The 20,521-nt window shown below is 38.2% G+C and overlaps 1 protein-coding gene and 1 pseudogene across 2 annotated transcripts in view; both read right to left on the bottom strand.

The window, feature by feature from the left end:
- The window catches only part of PRIM2 (DNA primase subunit 2), a 307,686-nt gene that overhangs the window by 255,517 nt on the left and 31,648 nt on the right, over positions 1–20,521 (bottom strand). The window lies entirely within an intron of this gene.
- LOC111098297 lies at positions 7,977–9,401 on the bottom strand (annotated as a pseudogene).

The following is a 20,521-nucleotide window of genomic DNA, read 5'->3' as shown; positions in this document are numbered from 1 at the left end:
GTTCCACCCAGGAAACAAGTAAGAGGCTGCCTCGTGTAGACTGCGCTGCTACTCACCTTATATTTCTCAGTGAGAAAAGGGTGTACATCCCCTACCTGCTGGACTCATATTGCATTGCCATGTGACTTGCTTTGGCCAGTAAAATCTAAGTGACATGTGTCACACCCAAACAAAATCTGTATTAAGCATGTGGTTTACCCAATTCTCTCCCCGCTGAGCCACAGCAACTGATGCAATTTCAGAGAAAGGGTGCTCAGTCAATCTGAGTCACAGCATCAATAGGACACAGAGCAGAGCTGAAGATGAACCACATAAGACACAGAGCAAGAACAAGAAACAAACAATTTCAGTAGTCATTGAGATTTAGGGATAATTTGTTACCACTGAATGAATAACCCTATCCTGACTAACAGAGTTATCTCCATGCTCTTTGGATCCCACATTTTTATCAATAAAATATTGAGCACATACCTCCACTACATGTGTTTTTATAAATTACATATATTAGTGTACATTATGTACTTATAATATGCCTTCCCCCTCCCAAAAAAAATGTAAAAGGAATGAGATTACAAATGTGTAAGTTGAATTATTTATTTCCTTCCCACACTCCCAAATGATCATCTTCAGCAAACCACTTTGGAATCACTGGTCTATTACAATAATCTCTAAAGATATAAATAAGGCTTCTCTGAAACTCTATAAACTTATCAGTAATAATCATGTTTATAAATATTTGGCTGAAGTTTTCTACTTGCATCCACACAGCTTTCTCTCTCTCAGACCCCTGTCCTTAAACAAGGATGTACCTCAGATTTGCAATGGAGTCGTTCAAAATTACAGATTCCTGGTGACTCCCAGACTTCTAGAATGAACCCCAGGTGTGTGTGTGTGTGTGTGTGTGTATGTATTTTTTTTTTGTAAAGACCCATTAGTGATTTTGATTTTGATACATATACCAGTCTAAAGAGAAGTCCCAGGGAAAGAATCCTCTTTTTTCAAAGATTTTATTTTTAAGTAAGATCTACAGCCAACATAGGGCTCAAACTCACAACCCTGAGATCAAGAGTCACATGTGCCACCAAATGAGCCAGCCAGGTGCCCCAAGAATCCTCTCTCTTCTAAAATAAATTTATCAAATCCTGGCAATACCACCATCAATTCTAACATTTGATTTTTTTATGTGGAATTCTTTTTAAAAACATTGAGAACCTACTATGTACCAAGCACTATTTCCAGAAGATGGGATCTAGCTATAAACTAGCAAAACAAAACAAAACTGCTCTCATGAAGCTCACATTTTAATGAGACAGACAATACACAATAAACAAGAAATTATCAGGCCACAATCTAGGCACAGGAAGTCAAGAAGTGATTTACACTGTGATTTTTAAAAGATGATTCTTATGCTCAATAGAGAAGGAACAGTAAGAGGGATCAGAGTGTAAGAAAGGGAATTACTTAGGGAAAAGATGATGGTGGCCTAAACCAGAGAAGCGTTGGTAGGAAAAAAAAAAAGGGAACACATTTGGAATATATTTTAGAATAGCACAGATGGACAGACTGTAAATGAAGAGAATGAAGAAAAAGACTCCTAGGTTTGGAACTCTAGCCACTGGGCAGATAGTGATATCATTTACTATTTTTCTTGATCCTCATTATCCACTGTTATTTATATTTTACTTTGATACAGATTTGTCCTATATATCTTGTTGCAAGTCACCTCAAGTCCTTTGTGGAAAGGGACGTGACATCAATACATGTAAATAAATGATGAAAGTATAAAATGAAACACACGTGTACTAGCAGGTAAAAAGACATGCTAACAATTCCAACAATATTAAAAAAAAACAATTCCAACAATATTAATGCAATTATTACTAGAAAGACTGTTTAAAATATCCAGCGTACAATGAAACAATTAGGAATCATTTCTTTTACAATGAAATAAAAAATTTATCAATGAAACAAATAGCAAACTTCCTGGTTTTTAATATTGCTTTCACTATTTTTTTTTAACTTATTTGAGAAAGAGAGAGAGAGAGAAAGCATGAGTTGGGGGGAGGAGCAGAAGGAGAGGGAGAAGCAGACTCCCCACAGAGCAGAGAGCCTGAGCCTGATGTGGGGCTTGATTCTAGGACCCTGAGATCATGATGAACTGAGCCAAAGGCAGACACTTAACCACAGGAGCCATCTAGGTGTCCCAATACTGCTATCACTATTTGTTTTTTTTTTTTTTTAAGATTTTATTCATTTATTCATGAGAAACACAGAGGAGAGAGAGAGAGAGAGGCAGAGACACAGGCAGAGGGAAAAGCAGGCTCTATGCAGGGAGCCTGACATGGGACTGGATCCCGGGTCTCCAGGATCAGCCCTGGGCTGAAGGTGGCGCTAAACCGCTGAGCCATCCGGGCTGCCCTACTATCACTATTTCTAATAAATATTGTTCTATATTGGTAGTAAGTATTGTGATCTATATAGAGTACTTTGTTTCTCAAATGCCCTGTGACCTGTTAATTAATCTTACTGTAGGGTTTAAAAATGGCTGCAGGGATGCCTGGGTGGTTCAGTGGTTTAGCGCCTGCCTTCAACCCAAAGCGTGATCCTGGAGTCCCAGGATCGAGTCCACATCGGGCTCCCTGCATGGAGCCTGCGTCTCTCTCTGCCTGTGTCTCTGCCCCCCTCTCTCTGTCTCTCATGAATAAATAAAATCTTTAAAAATAAATAAATAAAAATGGCTGCAAATTCTTTGACATTCCTATTAAGCTCTACCCATTAAAAACTGAGATCAGTTTGTCCTCCCTATGATCCGGCCTGGACTCTGACTGCTGTGTCCAACAGTATGGCATGAGTGACGCCATTCCGTGCCTGATATTTGAGAGGACTGACAGCTTCTGCCTTGTTCTCTTAAAGTCCTGGGTCACCAAAGAAGTCATCTAATTCCCTTGCTTTCAGGATCACATGAAGGAGATCCCAGCAGAGTCTAGCCTTGTACAGTCCTCACCTCAGTACCAGGCATATGAGTAAGGCTGCCTTGGACATGCCTACACCAGACTAGTTACCAACCAAGTAACCCCACGTGATACCAAGTAGAGCAGAAAAATTGCCCTGTGGAGAGCCCCGTATGAATCCCTGACCCTCAAGACTGTGAAATATTATAAACTGGTTATTATTTTAAGATTTAGAGTTTGATTTTGGTTTTAAGTTTTGATATTAGGTTTTAAAATTATTATTATTTTAGATTTGGGGGTAGTTGTTACACAGTAATAAATAGCCAGAACACTTATCAACCTAAAATAAAAGTTAGTTTAAAACATTTTTTCTACCTAACATCCAATTCTCTTTTTTATATATACTTTATTATGTTTTAGTAATCTCTACACCCAATGTGAGACTCAAATTCACAACCCTGAGATCAAGAATCGCATGCTCTTCCAACTGAGACAACCAGTGCCCCTACAATCCAATTTTTAAAACATATTTTCTATATTTAAATATACAAAAGAGAGCCATATAATAGGAAAAAATGAAAATAAATTGTTAATAATCAGTAAATTTTTAGGAAACAGAGAAAACAGGAAATAAAGGAAATAATTATCACTGTTGCCATGTTAATTAACCAAATTGATAGCATGGTATGTTATGTCACTTAGAAATTCTTTGTCATTTATAATCATTTGAAACATTCGGTTAGAAAACAAACAATAATTTAACATCCTGAGATTCTAATTAGTATGTTGATGTCTCTGTAATTCTGCCAAGCTGATCAATGTAAAAATCAATCGTCTGGTTACTTTATTACTGCTTATTTTTTTAATAGCACAGGCACATTTTGAATATACTAAAATTTATACTACACAGAAAAGATTAATTCTGTAAACTTATGCTCATTTCTTCTCTTTTACAAGAAAAGCACCCCCCACCCTGCCAAAACTGGGTAATTTATACAATTCTTAAAAGTCTCCTAAATAAATCAAAACAGCAGTAATTCCTGAGCTGGACATGACAGGACCAGAACCTTACAATCTGCCAGGTTGTATCAGATACACATTCCATCCCATCCTAACCCATCACACAAATATTTCTTCAGCATCTTCTATGAGCCAGGTACAGCACCAAGAGACAATACAAACAAAGGATGCTACCTTATAAATTAACTATTATTTAACCATAGGGAAATCTTATAAAAGAAGAGAAGTTAACTCTACTAACAATTAATTAATCTGAAAGAAGAAGCCACTCACAAGAGGAAAGAGCCTGGTTTCTGGCATGCAATGGAAGAGTAAAGGTCTGTGAAGGCCAGAATGTCCACCAAGCCTGATGCTTAGCCCTGCTTATACAAGTTAGAGATAAGCAAAGTGAAAGGAAGCACACTCATTAAAGTGGAAGAGAGGGGACAAAGTGATCCACTCCAGGAAGCTAATTTCAGAACCCACCTCAGAGACTCTTTGCTTAAACTATAGATAAATTGAGGTGAAAGTCACCAATGGCACTACTAGGGCATTGGCTTTAGCTGAAGCTTGCAAAACAGCACTACACAGGGTAACCAGGCAGCATTTTTTTTAAAGATTTATTTATTTAAGAAAGACAAAGAATGTGCACCCAGAGTGGTGAGGGGCAGAGGGAGAGGAAGAGAGAATCCAAGCAGACTCTGTACTCAGTGCAGAACCTGATGTAGCTGTTACTGAGAAAATCTGGAGCCTGCTTCTCCCTCTGCCTGTGTCTCTGCCTCTCTCTCTCTCTGTTTCTCTCATGAATAAATAAGTAAAATCTATTAAAAAAAAAAAAAAAGAAGGAACGAAAAACAAGCACAAACAACATCAAGAACAGACTACACAAATTTTAAATCTTAAAATTATCAGATATATATTAAAAAGCAACCTACATATAGAGGAGAACAACAGATTTTAAACTTCAAAGAACAAAAATCCATTTAACATAACTTTTTTTTTTAAGATTTATTCGTTTTAGAGAGAGAACGCGAGAGCAAGCATTCAGGGAGTGAGGTAGGGAAGAGGGAGAGAGAGAATCTCTAGTAGACTCCCTGCTGAGTGGGAGGCCTGACATGAGGCTCAATCTAAGAATCCTGAGATCATGACCTGAACCAAAACCAAGAGTTGGACATGTAACTGACTGAGCCACCCAGGAGTCCCTAATACAGAAATCACAACAGCCAAATTTTAAAACCTAATGGCAACAACTGACAAAACAGAATAGAAAAACAAGCTGAGGGATCCCTGGGTGGCGCAGAGGTTTAGTGCCTGCCTTTGGCCCAGGGCGCGATCCTGGAGACCCGGGATCGAATCCCACTTCGGGCTCCCGGTGCATGGAGCCTGCTTCTCCCTCTGCCTACGTTTCTGCCTCTCTCTCTCTCTCTCTCTCTCTGTGACTATCATAAATAAATAAAAATTTTTAAAAATTAAAAAAAAAACAAAAACAAAAACAAAAAAGAAAAACAAGCTGAGTATTGATTCAAGAGAAATAATCTAGAATTTAACAGACAAAGAATAAAAAAGGAAACGCAGCTATTAGAATGTTATGTGAAGGACTAACTAAAAATATCTAAAATACATTTGACAGAATCCTAGGCAGAGAAGAAAGAATTAGGACAAGAGCACCAATCAACAGATTTGAGAAGCCTAGTGAAACTCAGGAAAATAAAAACTGCTCAACAAACAGAATGGTTAAATCAAGCAGAAGTGAATCAACATATCTTAAAAGGAGTCAATGAGCAAGGTGGCTACCTTTTGTTTTTTTTAACTGTAAAGATCGGATTTATTTGGAGAAAACAAGCCAAAAATAAAAAACACAACTCAAAGGATGGAATTTTACATCTCAAGACAACCCCCAGGTAATAGTCTACAGATTATAAATCATTTCCATAGAAGATACTTTGTACAAATTTTACATATATAAAGGAGCAGGACATACTCCCCGTTTCTGTTTTAATGCGGGCGGGGAGGAGAAAGGGGAATGGGAAAACCAGCTTCTTTTGGACACAACTATTTGGAAGAAGTAGACCTACAGAAGGCAAACCCTACCTTTACATCCTCTATACCAAATAGTTTAAAAAAAAAAAAAAAAACTCTTTCAGTTTTGGGTATCTCTAAAAGCCACTTCCTGGCTACTGGCCAATCCAAGCCAATTATATACAATTACTTCACATGGTCTTTTATGTCCACTGAGTAAATGATTCATTATGCCCACTGCTACAGCACTCATAACCAACATGTCTAAATGGCTGGGCAGTGTCTAACCTAGGACTGACAAGAGACCAAAGTGCCGCTTCTCTGCAGGTACCAATATCACCTATAAGGATACCATCTACTGGGCTGACAGTAGAAAAGTGCACATAAAAGCATTCAAGTTCAGCTAATATGCTGCAAGAGAAACAAGGATCTTGTTAAATAGCTCTCTTTATCATCGTTTGTTCTCTCCAGGGAAGCTAAAACAAACAAACAAACCCACACATTGGTCAATAGCCATGGCCACATTATAAATGCAAACATTTATAATGTAGGTGTAGGATTTGGGTGGAGAGAAGGGAAACTTGTAAAAACAAAACAAAACCCCCAAACAAAGTTGTAAGAATGGCTCACAATTTAATTGTCCCTATTTATCCAACCTCACTGACCACCTAAAACCATTAATTCCAGAATTTCCTGAGATATAAAAGGGATCAAAGAATAGGAATAGGAGTAAAGGGAGGAAGAGTAAAAAGACATGAAAAAGCTGAGATGTGCTGGAGAAAAGCAAGGAGTTTCCGCTTCTGCTTCCTGGGGTTGATACAGAATGCCTCTATCAGGTGTGTGATTTATTTCTTAAGATTTCATTTGACAGAAAGCGAGAGCACAAGCAGGTGGAGCCGCAGAGGGAGAAGACACAGGCTCCCTGCTAAGCAGGGAGCCTGATGTGTGGCTCAATCCCAGGACCCCAATATCATGACCTGAGCAGAAGGCAGATGTTTAACTCACTGAGCCACCTAAGTGCTCCCAGGTGTGTAATTTAAATAGAAACTGCTTTTTGGGAGGTAACAGCAAAGAGTAGCACGAAGAACATAAGACCAGGACAAGAGTCTAAATTTTTAAAGTTTCAAGATCTCAACAGTTCAAAGTTTCAGAACTTTCAGAAGGGATGCTGTTTAATAAAGGGTAAATCCCTTTCTCATAAAAGATCCAAATTCCCACAACCCCCAAGTGCTTCCTGCTCCAGAGTTCACCACTGGTCACACCATTTCCCCATTCATGCAAAATAATTCATCCCTTCCCCACAGCTCCTTTTCAAACTACAATTCTCCCACTTACTTTGGTCACCAAGCAGTCCTATTGTTTAGTGGCCTATAGACTCACTCCCAACTACCCCCTAGAGGGATAAAAATGAAGGAATTCTCCCAGGCTGGCCCCAGAAACTCAGAATTAAATAAGATGAAGGGCTGGAAAGCTTCCTGGAAACTAAAACAACTTCAGAGACTAAATCTATCTTTCCAAGGATGGAAAATTTATTCAAATCATGTTTTGAGAATTCATGTATGCCAGGGCGCCAGCATGGTTCAGTCAGTTAAGCACCTGCCTTCGGCTCAGGCCATGATCCCAGGGTCCTAGGATCAAGCCCCACAATGGGCTCCCTGCTCAGCGGGGAGTCTGCCTCTCGCTCTCCCTCTGCTCCTCCTCACACAGGCACACACACCCTTCCCCCCACCCCTGCCACCACACACTCTGTGAAATAAATAAATAAAATCCTTAAAAAGAAAAAAAAAAAAGGATGCCCGGGTGCCTCAGCAGTTTAGTGCCGCCTTCAGCCCAGGGCGTGATCCTGGAGACCCGGGATCGAGTCCCACGTCAGGCTCCCTGCATAGAGCCTGCTTCTCCCTCTGCCTGTGTCTCTGCCTCTCTCTCTCTTTCTCTCTCTCTCTCTCTCTCTCTCTGTCATAAATAAATAAATAAATAAATAAATAAATAAATAAATCTTTTTTTTAAAAAAGGAAAAAAGAATTTATATATGCTACAATAGGATAATAAGAATTAAACAGTGGAAGCTGTACATCTCTTTCTCTCTGGCTACACTGGCAATTGTCCAGTTAGTTCAATATTTTAAAGGTTGCAACAGCATGCAAATGAATTTCATTTCATTGCAGGTTTTTGTTTTTGTTTTTTTCCAAAGTTAAGAAAGAAAGGTCTCCACGAGATGTTGAGTTTTACTGTCTTCTCTGGACAGAGTTTTGATTTGCTCTCAAATATTCCAGGATGAAAAGAGTAGGAGAAAGCAAGAATGCAAAGGTCTATTCAGTATAATCTTCCTCATTCTCATCTTTGCCATCAATGGAGAGAGTAGCATACTTGTTTAGAGAACTGAACTTGGAAGATGGATTTTCTTCAGTTTTCTCTGGCTCAGGTGTAGGTCAGCAGTCTTGATCCTTTCTGCCATCTTTCCCATCTGACTCCTTCTAGTGGTCTTTGTTCCATCTTCTGAACCGTGACTAGAGCTCCCACTTTGGCCCTTTGGGACCCTCACCCCAACTATTTTATTTTCATCTTTCCTTGCTATTCCTTCCTCAGATGGTAGAGCCGGAACTACTTCCCCCCACCACCACTTACAGGGATCACAGCTCTGTGTCTGAGCTCTTACTGAGAAAGAGTAAGAGGGTTGGGACTTCACATCACCCAAGCAACTCTCCTTTGGTGGAGGGACTGGCATTACCTTTAAAGGCTGTTGAGGTTTGGGAGGCTTGGAAGCCAGAGAAGGACAGTCTGCCTTCTTATTGAGTATTTCGTTTTCTAGAGACTTCTCCTTCTCTCTCCTTCCAGAATTTCTACCAGCTGTGGTAGTTTTGGCTCATCCAGATGGCCCTTCATTTCTCCTGCTCCTTCTGTAACCGCTCTTCTACTTCACAGTCTTTTAACAGCTCTGTCCACAGGCTTTGCCCCTCCAAGGATAGAGGTTCCTCAGCTAGACTGGCAAGTGCTGGCAGAGGAATCATCTTCCTTAGGAATACTCCAAGACTTTAGATTCAGTTTGGATTTTTTGGAGGGCGGGGGAGGTGAAGGCAAGAGGACCTCTGTCATCATGCCTGTAATTATCCCAAGAGTAATCCTCTCTGGCATTCCACGATCAATTATCTTGTCTGTCATATCTGTCTTCACAGTGGTCCCCACCTCCTCTGTAGTCATCATCCATACAGTACCCACTACCAAATGCTCTTCTGCTACTGCTCATCTTGGAATCATAGCCTCTGTCATAACCTCTGCTACTTCAGTTCACATAACAATCCCAGCCCCCATACTGATCCATGGGATCTCAGTGTGGGCCATTGATAGGAGAGTGGCTATCTTATCCTCAAAGGAGCTACAGGTAGATTATCAGCTGACTTCTCAATAGCAAAACTGAAAGCCAGAAGGCAGGAGAATTACACATCTTAAATGTGTTAAAAGAAAGTACTGGGATCCCTGGGTGGCGCAGCGGTTTGGCGCCTGCCTTTGGCCCAGGGCGCGATCCTGGAGACCCGGGATCGAATCCCACGTCGGGCTCCCGGTGCATGGAGCCTGCTTCTCCCTCTGCCTGTGTCTCTGCGCCTCTCTCTCTCTCTCTGTGACTATCATAAATAAATAAAAAAAAAAAATTTAAAAAAAAAAAAAAAAAAGAAAGTACTTATCTTAAAATCTTTAAAAAAAAAAATTGGCTGGCTGGCTAAGTCAGTAGAATGTGCAACTCTTTATCTCAGAGTTCTAAGTGCAAGCCTCACACTGGGTGCACAGATTACTTAAAAATAAAATCTTGAAGGAAGGAAGGAAGGAAGGAAGGAAGGAAGGAAGGAAGGAAGGAAGGAAGGAAGGAAGGAAGGAAGGAAGGGACCTGCCAACCTAAAATCCTACATCCAGCAAAAATTTCTTTCAACAAAGAATACAGTCTCCTTTCTTGCTTTTTGGTTTGGGTGACGATGCCTAAAAGGTGAAAGAAGTATAGTAATAAAAGAACTGTACTTCACTTCAAATTAATGCAACATAAGAATAGCTGGACATTTATGGAAAGATAAACATTAAATGTTCTCCTGTACATCTCCCTCATATACTCAAATATTTTTATTAACCGGTTACTTATTGTGTCATAATTACTCAAAACAAGTAAGAAGACCCAACAGGCACCATTTATATGCTTTCTTGGATATCCTTCCTACACACACTCATAATCACACTATGCCCAGTTCTGGAAATATTTACTGACTGCCAAGGCAGTTAACAGTTCAAGGTTGAACTCCTATGATTATAATTCATTTCACTCAAATATACTTGGAATTTTATTTCAATGTTGTTTTTTTTTTTTTAAAGATTTTACTTATTTATTCATGAGAGAAACAGAGAGAGAGAGAGAGAGAGAGAGAGAGAGAGGCAGAGACACAGGCAGAGGGAGAAGCAGGCTCCATGCAGGAAGCCCAACGTGGGACTCGATCCCGGGTCTCCAGGATCACGCCCTGGGCTGAAGGCAACACTAAACCGCTGAGCCATCTGGGCTGCCCCATTATTTCAATGGTTTAACAAAATATTCAATTAATGATTCTTCTGATTTTACATTATTAAACTTTATAAAAACTAAATATTTTGAAGCAACACTATAATGAATAGTAAGCATGCTTTACAACTACTGTAACCTGAAGTTTGTACTCCATTCCCCAGTTTCCCTATGAACTAAGTTCATCAAGTCTCTGAAATTTGCAACTGTTCCTTTAATTCCAAACTATTTATTTCAAGTACCCAGTTAATTGGCAGAATGCCTATTTCTTCACACAGATTTCTATTACTGAGCTTCAAATTTTCTTCTTTATGACATCTCCCTTATGTTATCTTCTGCAATAACCTTTTGGTGCACAATTAAAGGCCTCCCAAACTCCATCTTTGTTGAGGCTCCAACTGGCAAATGTCTTCCAAAATAACAAAAGAAAAGTAATTTTCCTTTCCCATTTTTATAATGTAGCCCAGTAGAAAACTGTTCAACTTTACTTGGTTTTAAGTTTTTAAACTATGTAGCACTTTGGACATTTTCAAGAAGAATGGAAGAGAGGCACCCAAACTCTGATTCACCAAAGATATGAGGATGACTGAAACTTTCCAAGTTAAGCAGCCAATAGCTGATGACAAAAATACGGCTTTATTTAAGTGGAGAAGAAAGGGTGAATGAAACCTGCTTACAAGTGAGTAGGGGTATCTGTCTGGCTCTGTCAGAAGAGCATTCGACTCTTGATCTCGGGGTTATGAGTTCAAGCCCCATGTTGGGTACAGAAATTACTTAAATAAATAAATAAACTTTTTTAAAAAAGTCAACAGGAACCCATGTGCAGCTGTGTATCCAAGCAAATGGAGAATGAAACAAGAGCTGAGAAAGATAAGGTCAGAAAAAGAAGTTGATTGGTTATATTTTCTTTTATAGGCCATGGGAAATCAAATTTTATTCTTATATTTACATTTCTGTCATATTATTTGAAATTCAAGCAGAGAGACTACTAGCTGTTTTTTGTGCCTGGTGGTCAAGAGAAAGGAGGTATTTATTCCAAGAGATGTTCAAATTCATAGGTTTGCAACTGAAAATATTAGAAAGCAGCTTTATGGCTTGACAAAGGCTTCCTGTTTATCGACCCAATTCAACATTTTTAGTTCCTCAGAAAATCATTCAAACATTTGATGGTACAGTTGGCACAATATCCCACCCACCAGAACAGCTCTGCTACCTCCTTCCTGCCTTATCTTTTAAGAGTCAGTTCAAATTCTGTCAACTCAGTGATGCCCTCCTAGATTAATCCAGTGTGTAGCAATACCCTCTTTACTTTTTCTTAACTCTTAGAAACTGTATCAAACATTCTGGCATGTGATTATTTTGCCTTGTTCTCTGTTTCACGAAAACAGTCTCTACTCTCTCAAACTAAAAATGTATTAATATAAATCCTCCATAAGGTAGAACATAATGCTGACATACATAAAGCATTTATCAAATATTAACTGTAAAGTACTATGAAGGACACCAGTAGCTCCAGATTTTCTAGGTCGTATACACTTGGGAGTAGAATTCTGGTAGCTAGGGACCTAGCTTAAAGATACATTTGCATAGCAAGCACACTTTTTATAATCTGTCACACTTTTTATAATCTGTGTATTAATTTGGGTACCTTAGTAGGGAAGAGGCTGGCAGATTCAAGTCCCTCCAAGCTGATTCCTGATGATCACAGGGATTTATTTTTTTTTTTTAATTTTTTTTTTTATTTATTTATGATAGTCACACACAGGGAGAGAGAGAGAGAGGCAGAGACATAGGCGGAGGGAGAAGCAGGCTCCATGCACCAGGAGCCCGACGTGGGATTCAATCCCGGGTCTCCAGGATCACGCCCTGGGCCAAAGGCGGGCACCAAACCGCTGCGCCACCCAGGGATCCCGATCACAGGGATTTAGACAAGTGTTTCTCACCATCATATACATTTACCCTCCATCAAGGAAGAAAGGCTACTCATCCATTTGTCTTATTTCAAAGTCCATCAACAGCTTCCTTCTCTTGGTTATACTACCTCCATTTACAGTTATATCTCCAATTCCATTCCTGAAATATTAGTATGTTACATTTGCACTTAAAATATGGATTCAAATATGGGAAGAAGCCATGATACCATTGAGAAGGGTTGGTATTCTTAAGGACATCCAGTTATGAAGCACTGCCAACACCAGATGTGATAGGCAGCAGCACTACCTGCACTACCCAGACTCTTCTGTACATCTGTTCGAGAACTCCTTTCTGCCTTGAAGAACAGATAACATTGATGTGAACCTCCCCTGTATCAGTCCTCATTCTGGTAAGGCTGTAAATATGTATTTTACCCACATTATACTATAACAGCTTCTCCTTCCAAAACCTAAACTTTTACGCCACCTAAATGCAGCAATTTTCATTCTATGTGCTCAAAATTGGAAAAAAAAAAAAAAACCCCACTGATTTTATACATTCTAGGGTCATTAACTTGTTCTCTGTAATGATCCTGACATTGATCTCTTAAAATACCTGTCACTTGGTTCCTTTTCTATATCTTCTTGCCACTGTTAACTTTGAGTTACCAAAAAAGAAAAAAGGCAAAATTATTATTTCTACTTTGTAGAAATAAATAACAGCAGCCTTGGGAAACTTATATGAGAATCATCTTGTTCACTTTGTTTCTTGCTTCTAGTAAGATCATTACAACCCAAAAGTGATACAGCTTAAGGAATCCAAAAGCTAAGCAGCAAATTCAAACAGCTGTGTATGTGCTACATTTATCCTTGGTTCTCCTGTTCCTTAAGCAAAGTGTTATAATAGCAGTAATGTGTCTGCCAACACGAAAGGGTTTTATTAGGCCTCAACTGTCCTGCTTCCCTGGACTTATGAAAAAAGTTTTTTATTAGGCCTCAACTGTCCTGCTTCCCTGGACTTATGAAAAAAGTTTTTTTCCATTTTCAGTTTTTCAATAAGAGGCCACTTCCATATGAATTAAAATCTGCCCTTTAACTACCATAATCCAAACTCCACATACTGAGAACCAACACAAAGCATTAAATGCTGAAAATTAAAAAGAAAATAGAAATCTGCAATTGTATGCAACAGCACACAAAAATCAAGGAGCATGTATGGCATGGCATCTACAATAATTTATTATTGCTTTTACTTACTTATTTATAACCCTTTCTATATAAGAAAGTGCTTTAAATACCACATAGCACCTACAGAGGCCCCAACCATTATTTCTTAGTTCACCATCTCTCAGCTGAAGAGAATTTAACAAGCAAAAAGGACTAATCCACAATCTATGTTATGAAATGAAGTCATTAATTTGGAGTACTCTAAATTCTGGCAACCTCATGAGATGGTAAGAACATTGTTTAAAAACATCAACTACCAGGGATGCCTGGGTGGCTCAGCAGTTGAGTGTCTGCCTTCAGGTCAGGGCATGATCCCAGGATCTAGGATGGAGTCCCACATCTGGCTCTCTGTGAGAAGCCTGCTTCTCCCTCTGCCTATGTCTCTGCCTCTCTCTTTCTGTGTCTCTCATGAATAAATAATCTTTTTAAAAAAATCAACTACCCTATACTTTATTACCTCTCTTCCCCAGATCCTAAAACATAAAAAGGTATCTCTGAAAATAAAGACAACCTCAAAGGATTCTCAGACTCCTGGCAAATCTCAGAAATGCAGCAAGCCTCTCTTCTTCAAAATTTAAAAACCATAAACTTATCAGTTAACTCTTTTTAAGCAACTTCACCAATCAAATTTCTGAAAAGTGGAAAGCATTTATCAAGAATGCTCCCATTTCTGTCCCTTCTGAATAATCTGACGTCCCTCAGAGTTACCTTCTCTACTTCTCGAATTATCAGAATTTCATTTTCCCTACTGTTAACCATAATTCCAAGTAATATAGTTTTCATTATGTTTCATAGTCTTTCCAAATCATGGTAGAGTTGTTTGAAAGTATTTAAAATACACCGTTTTGGTTTCTGTTCAAAATTAAGAAGCCAGAGGCTCTAGCTTAGCTACCAATTCCAGTTACATATCACTACATAATTACTCCTAAAACTTAGCAGCTTAAAGCAGCAATCATTTTATTTTCTCCCAATTTTGTTGGTCATAAATTCAGAAAGGATACAGCCGGCAATTCATCTGTTCCATGTGGCATCAAGTGACATCACCTGGGATCTTGAGCTGATGAAAAGACTGAAGAATCCAAGATGGCTTCACTCACATGTCTGGCACCTTGGAAAGGCTGGGCTCCACTAGGACTATCAAGGAGTGCTGAGGGATCCTGGGTGGCACAGCGGTTTGGCGCCTGCCTTTGGCCCAGGGCGCGATCATGGAGACCCGGGATCGAATCCCACGTCGGGCTCCCGGTGCATGGAGCCTGCTTCTCCCTCTGCCTATGTCTCTGCTTCTCTCTTTCTCTCTCTGTGACTATCATAAATAAATAAAAAATAAAAAATAAAAAAAAAAAAGGAGTGCTGAGACATGGCCTCCCCGTATGGCAGTTGCTAGTTTATGCCAGGCTTCAGAAGAGACCTCTCCAGCAAGTAGATGTCAGCAAGTTTAGTCAGACTTCTTACATGACATCTCAGGACTCCCAAAGAAAGTATGTCAGATAGAGGAAATGGAAGCTGCAGGTTCTTAAGGTGTACACCCAGAAACAGGTACAATGTCACTTCCAGGCGAATTCTATTGGTCTAAGGAGTTATAAAGCCCATGGCATTCTATTATTCTTTACCCTGTTACACAAGAGGTTGTTTTAATCTTCTGGGAGATAGAAAGTAACTGAATTCAAAGGAAACTTCCTTCTACCCTTTGAATCCTTATGTAAAAAGTACTCATGATCGTGGACTGTCCAGTTGTCAGTCTAGCAACTATGTCTATACACCTACATAAAGAGAATGGGACCAAAATCTGCACTTACTCATTTTAATAAAACTCCACTACTCCAAATTCTATTACCTTATCTTACACAACTAAAGGTCTTATAATTTTGTTATTATACATGTACTTACAGCAGTCATTTTTTTCTTCCAAGATTGTATTTAAATTCATGTTAGATAACATATGTAGTATTAGTTTCAGGACAATTCAGTGATTCATCACTTGCATACAACACCCAGTGCTCATCACAAGTGCCCTCTTTAATGCTCATCAACCAACCAACTCCCCTCTAGCAACCCTGTTTGTTTTCTATAGTCAAGAGTCTCTTATGGCTTGCCTCTCTGTTTTTATTTTTATTTTTCCTTCTACGTTCATCTGTTTCTTAAATTCCATGCACAAGTGGAATCATATGGTATTTGTCTTTTTCTGATGGACTTATTTCACTTAGCATAATATACTCTAGCTCTAACCACGCTGTTGCAAATGCAAGATTTCATTCTTTTTGATTGCTGGGTAATATTCTATTGTGTACATATAACCATATCTTCTTTAACCATTCATCAGCTGATGGGGATCCCTGGGTGGCGCAGCGGTTTGGCGCCTGCCTTTGGCCCGGGGCGCGATCCTGGAGACCCGGGATCGAATCCCACGTCAGGCTTCCTGCATGGAGCCTGTTCCTCCCTCTACCTGTGTTTCTGCCTCTCTGTCTCTCTCTGTATGACTATCATGAATAAATAAATAAAATCTTTAAAAAAAAAAAAAAAAAAACCATTCATCAGCTGATGGACATTTGGACTCCTTCCATAGTTTGCCTATTGTTGATATGTTGTTGCTGTTCTCAACAATGAGCTGCATGTGCCCCTTCCAATCACTGTTTGTATCCTTTGGATAAATACATAGTAGTGCAACTGTTGGGTTATAGAGTAGTTCTATTTTTAACTTTTTGGAAAAAAAAAAATTTTTTTGAAGAACATGCCTACTGTTTTCCAAAATGGCCGCACCAGTTTGCATTGCAATCAACAGTGCACAAGGGTTTCCCTTTCTCCACATTCTTGCCAACATTCTTGTTGTTTCCTGAATTGTTAATGTTAGCCATTCTGACACATGAGGTGGTATCTCACTGTGGTTTTGATTTGTATTTCCCTGATGAGGAGCAATGTTGAGCATTTTTTCATGTCTCTCTTAGCCTTTAGAAAAATATCTGTTCGTGTGTTCTGCCCACTTCTTAACTGGATTATTTATTTTTGGCATTGAGTTTGTTTGATAAGTTCTTTATATATTTTGGAAACTATCCAATATGTCATTTGTAAGTCTCTTCTCCCATTCTGTAGGTTGCCTTGTAGTTTTGTTGACTGTTTCCTTTGCTGTGCAGAAGCTTTTCATTTTGATGAAGTCCCAATAGTTCATTTTTGCCTTTGTTTCCCTTGTCTCTGGAGATGTGTCTAGGAAGAAGTTGCTATGGATGAGGTCAAAGAGGGTGCTGCCTGTGTTCTCCTCTGGGATTCTGGTCTCACATTTAGGTCTTTCATCCATTTTTAATTTATTTTCTATATGTTGTTAAGAAAGTGGTCCAGTTTCATTCTTCTACATGGCTGTCCAGTTTTCCTGACACCATTTGTTGAAGACTGTTTTTTCCCTTGAATATTCTTTCCTTTTTTTTTAAGAGTTTATTTATTTATTCATGAGACAGAGAGAGGCATACACATGCAGAGGGAGAAGCAGGTTCCTTGCAAGGAGCCAGATGTGGGACTTGATCCCAGATCGAGAATCATGCCCTGAGCCAAAGGCAGACACTCAACTGCTGAGCCACCCAGCATCCCTTCTTTCCTGCTTTGTTGGAAGATTAGTTGACCATATAGTTGTGGGTCTGTTTCTGGGTTCTGTACTCTGTCCATTGATCTTTGTGTCTGTTTTTGTGCCAGTACCATACTGTCTTGATGATTACAGCTTTGCAATACAGCTTGAATTCCAGAACTGTGATGCCTCTAGTTTTGGTTTTCTTTTTAAACATTCCTTTGGCTATTCAGGGTCTTTTCCGATACAGATTTTAGGATTGTTTGTTCCAACTCTATGAAAAATGCTAATGGAATTTTTATAGCGGTTACACTGAATGTGTAGATTGCTTTGGGTAGTATAGATATTTTAACAATATTTGTTCTTCCAATCCATGAGTATGGAAGGTTTTTCCATTTCTTTGTGTCTTCTTCAATTTCCTTTATAAGTGTTCTATAGGTTCCAGAGTACAGATCTTTTACCTCTTTGGTTAGGTTTATTCCTAGGTATCTTATGGCTTTTGGTACATGTAGCAATCATTTTTAAATGACTCAAAGGGATATTAGGGGAAAGAACCTAATGTTCTCTGTGTACACCATCTTTTGCAAATCTCACAAAGAAGCTAGAAAGTAACATTTAATAAATAATAGTTAGCATTTATTACCTTATTATTATTGGTTAGGCAGTGTTCTACGTACAAATGCAGAGCATTTGTGAATTATCCAGCCTTGCATTACACTGAAAGTCTACAGATTACTAGTATTTGTTATTCCTTAAATTTATGTCTTAATTAGTTTGACAAGTCGATTTTAAATAATGAAAGCCATCTCTGAAAGGTCCATTTAGACTTGTGCAGATAATCAGCATCTGCCTCTAATCAAACTGAGATGATTAGCAAATTAAACCCTTTAATTAGCACTTTGCATAATTTAGCCAAATTATGCTTCTTAGGTTTAAGAAGGTGAAATGGTGAATTTATCAAATATTCCTTTAAATCTTTACTAATTATCAAATTTTACCATATATACAGTAAAAATAAAGAAATACAAATTAAATTCAGCTTAGTTTGCTAAAACCTAACACTTCCAACATTTAAGTATGTCATTTGGGGCAAAATTTATGCAATGCTCAGAAGAGAAGAAAAATACTTCATTTCAATTTTCTCCATCAACTACTCCAGAGGTCAACTTATCCAAACTATATTCAAACAGCATTTTTTAAGGAAGAAAGGAAGAAGAAAGCTGCTCTCACTTCTGCCATTCAGTACTGCAGAAGCCAAGGTTAATTTCACTAGACAATTCAATCATACAGTTTTAAAGAAAAGCACTCATAAAAAGGTAAGTAACCTGTCAATTTTCTTTGTTAGACAAGAAGGGACCATAAGGCAATAAAGTAGCAAAGCTGCCATCACAAGAAACCAAGATAAGCCGTAACTTTTATCTATAGGCATACATTGTCTCACACATAGTGTTTTTTTAAGTATCTTTTAAATGACCAAAACACCCTATTAGCTACTGAAAGCACCATTTCCAGGATTTGATAAACAAGTCAGGTAATAAATAGCAAGAACATAAGAGATGGTGGAGGAAGTGTGTGTCTTTTCTAACATATATTAAAACCCCAGCTTCTGATGAAGACATGGTTGTGAAAACAGCCCCTCTGTTCTAGAATTAATATTCTTATCAAAAAGGGGCAATAAAATTCAAAAGTAGACTTTTTTTCACAACTACAGATAGCAACCTATTAAAAACTTCAAATAAATTACTTTTATCCTGCCATAAATACTACCCAAACTGTAGCACTTCTTTTATGTGTGTGCGCACATGTATATATGTGCCTGTGTGTCAAAGGAAGTGGTAAATATAAAGAAAAATAATCATGTCAAGCTTATGTTAAAAAGGGACATTCAAATGAATTCTAATTCATTTTAAAGAATATACAGCACACCAAAAACTGACCCAGAATAAACAAGAAACTATCTTTTCCAAATCCAAATTCCAATCTATTTGTATGCAGATCCCACAGCATCCCTGAACAACCAGTATCTAGAGAGCCCAAACAATAGCTCTGATGTTCACTAATCAACCAAACAGTACAAAAATTGTTTCTTCAAGGACTTACTCAAGTGGCAATATTTTTAATATAATTTAGTGTTGTGCATCTACAGGCACTCTGAAAATATTAGTCGGTTCATTGACTGGAAAAATCAAGCCTACATTCCAAATGCTGTTTTTTTGATATTTCATAGTGGATCTCAGACAAGGCATTGACAGCCTAATCTGGAGCAACTACAGTCCTGAAGTGATACACTATATATCCAGCCAAAAATACTTATTTCTCTTAACCTTTGAAATATGAACAGGACAAGTAAGATGCAAATGTAAAAAGTTAAAACTCTAGGAATATAAATGCCCAATGTTTAGTTTTACTCATTTGCTATTTAACAAACCCCACTAACCATTTACTATTACAGCAGAAGGAAGAGACATATAAACACTTTCAAAGCATGAACCTCAATGCATTTCACTACTTTTTTCCCCTTCTACACTGAATGGACCATTGGAAGTTAAAGTACAGTGCTTTGGCTCCCCCAAATGACACTTCTAGAGCATAATAATCCTGTCATAGAGAAAAGAAACATAAGCCATATACAACTGGGTTCCTTGTATCCCATCTTCATTGCAAGAAACTTGTCCAGTACCAGATTCAGTTTAATATCATCACTTCTCACCTACCCCATTCTCAACCTAATCAAACAAAAATATTACATATTCAACCAAGTGTTTATCTCCAAGTCCCAAAAGGTGAATGAATTATATAATTAAGAAAGAGGAGAAAAGTGAAAAGTATTTTACCAACATCTGCATCACAGAAGTATTAACAGTTAAGAAAAATGACAGGTTTCTATAAAAATACCTTAAGTAATTAACTACAAATATTAGTTTCAAGATTACAATTAACCAGACCTTCAAATGCCAGAGTTCTAATTGGAAAAAATAAAAAATATCACTGCTAATAAAATCACTTGTTTAATTTTAAACATCCAATATAAGTTCTAGAGTTAGAGTCAGCTGTTTTCATTTGCCTAACCAAAGTGTTTACTAAATAATAAAACGGTAACCTTTAGGAGGTGCTTACAACATGCCAAGCATTAAGCAATTTACACAGATAATTTTATTCAGTGTCACAACAATTCAATGAGGAATATACTATAATGTTCTCTATCTTATTGTGGAAGAAAATGAAGCATTGAAAGGTTAGGTAACTTACCCAGGGTCACAAAAAATCCATTATGAAATTAATATTCCCAGGTTTTCTCACTCATACACTCTCCCTTAGCAGTCTTCTT

This window comes from Canis lupus, chromosome 12 (assembly GCF_011100685.1).
Source record: "Canis lupus familiaris isolate Mischka breed German Shepherd chromosome 12, alternate assembly UU_Cfam_GSD_1.0, whole genome shotgun sequence".
Classification (NCBI taxonomy): Eukaryota; Metazoa; Chordata; class Mammalia; order Carnivora; family Canidae; genus Canis; species Canis lupus.
The sequence above is the reverse complement of the archived record's forward strand: the minus strand, read 5'-3'. Positions and strand labels throughout refer to the sequence as shown.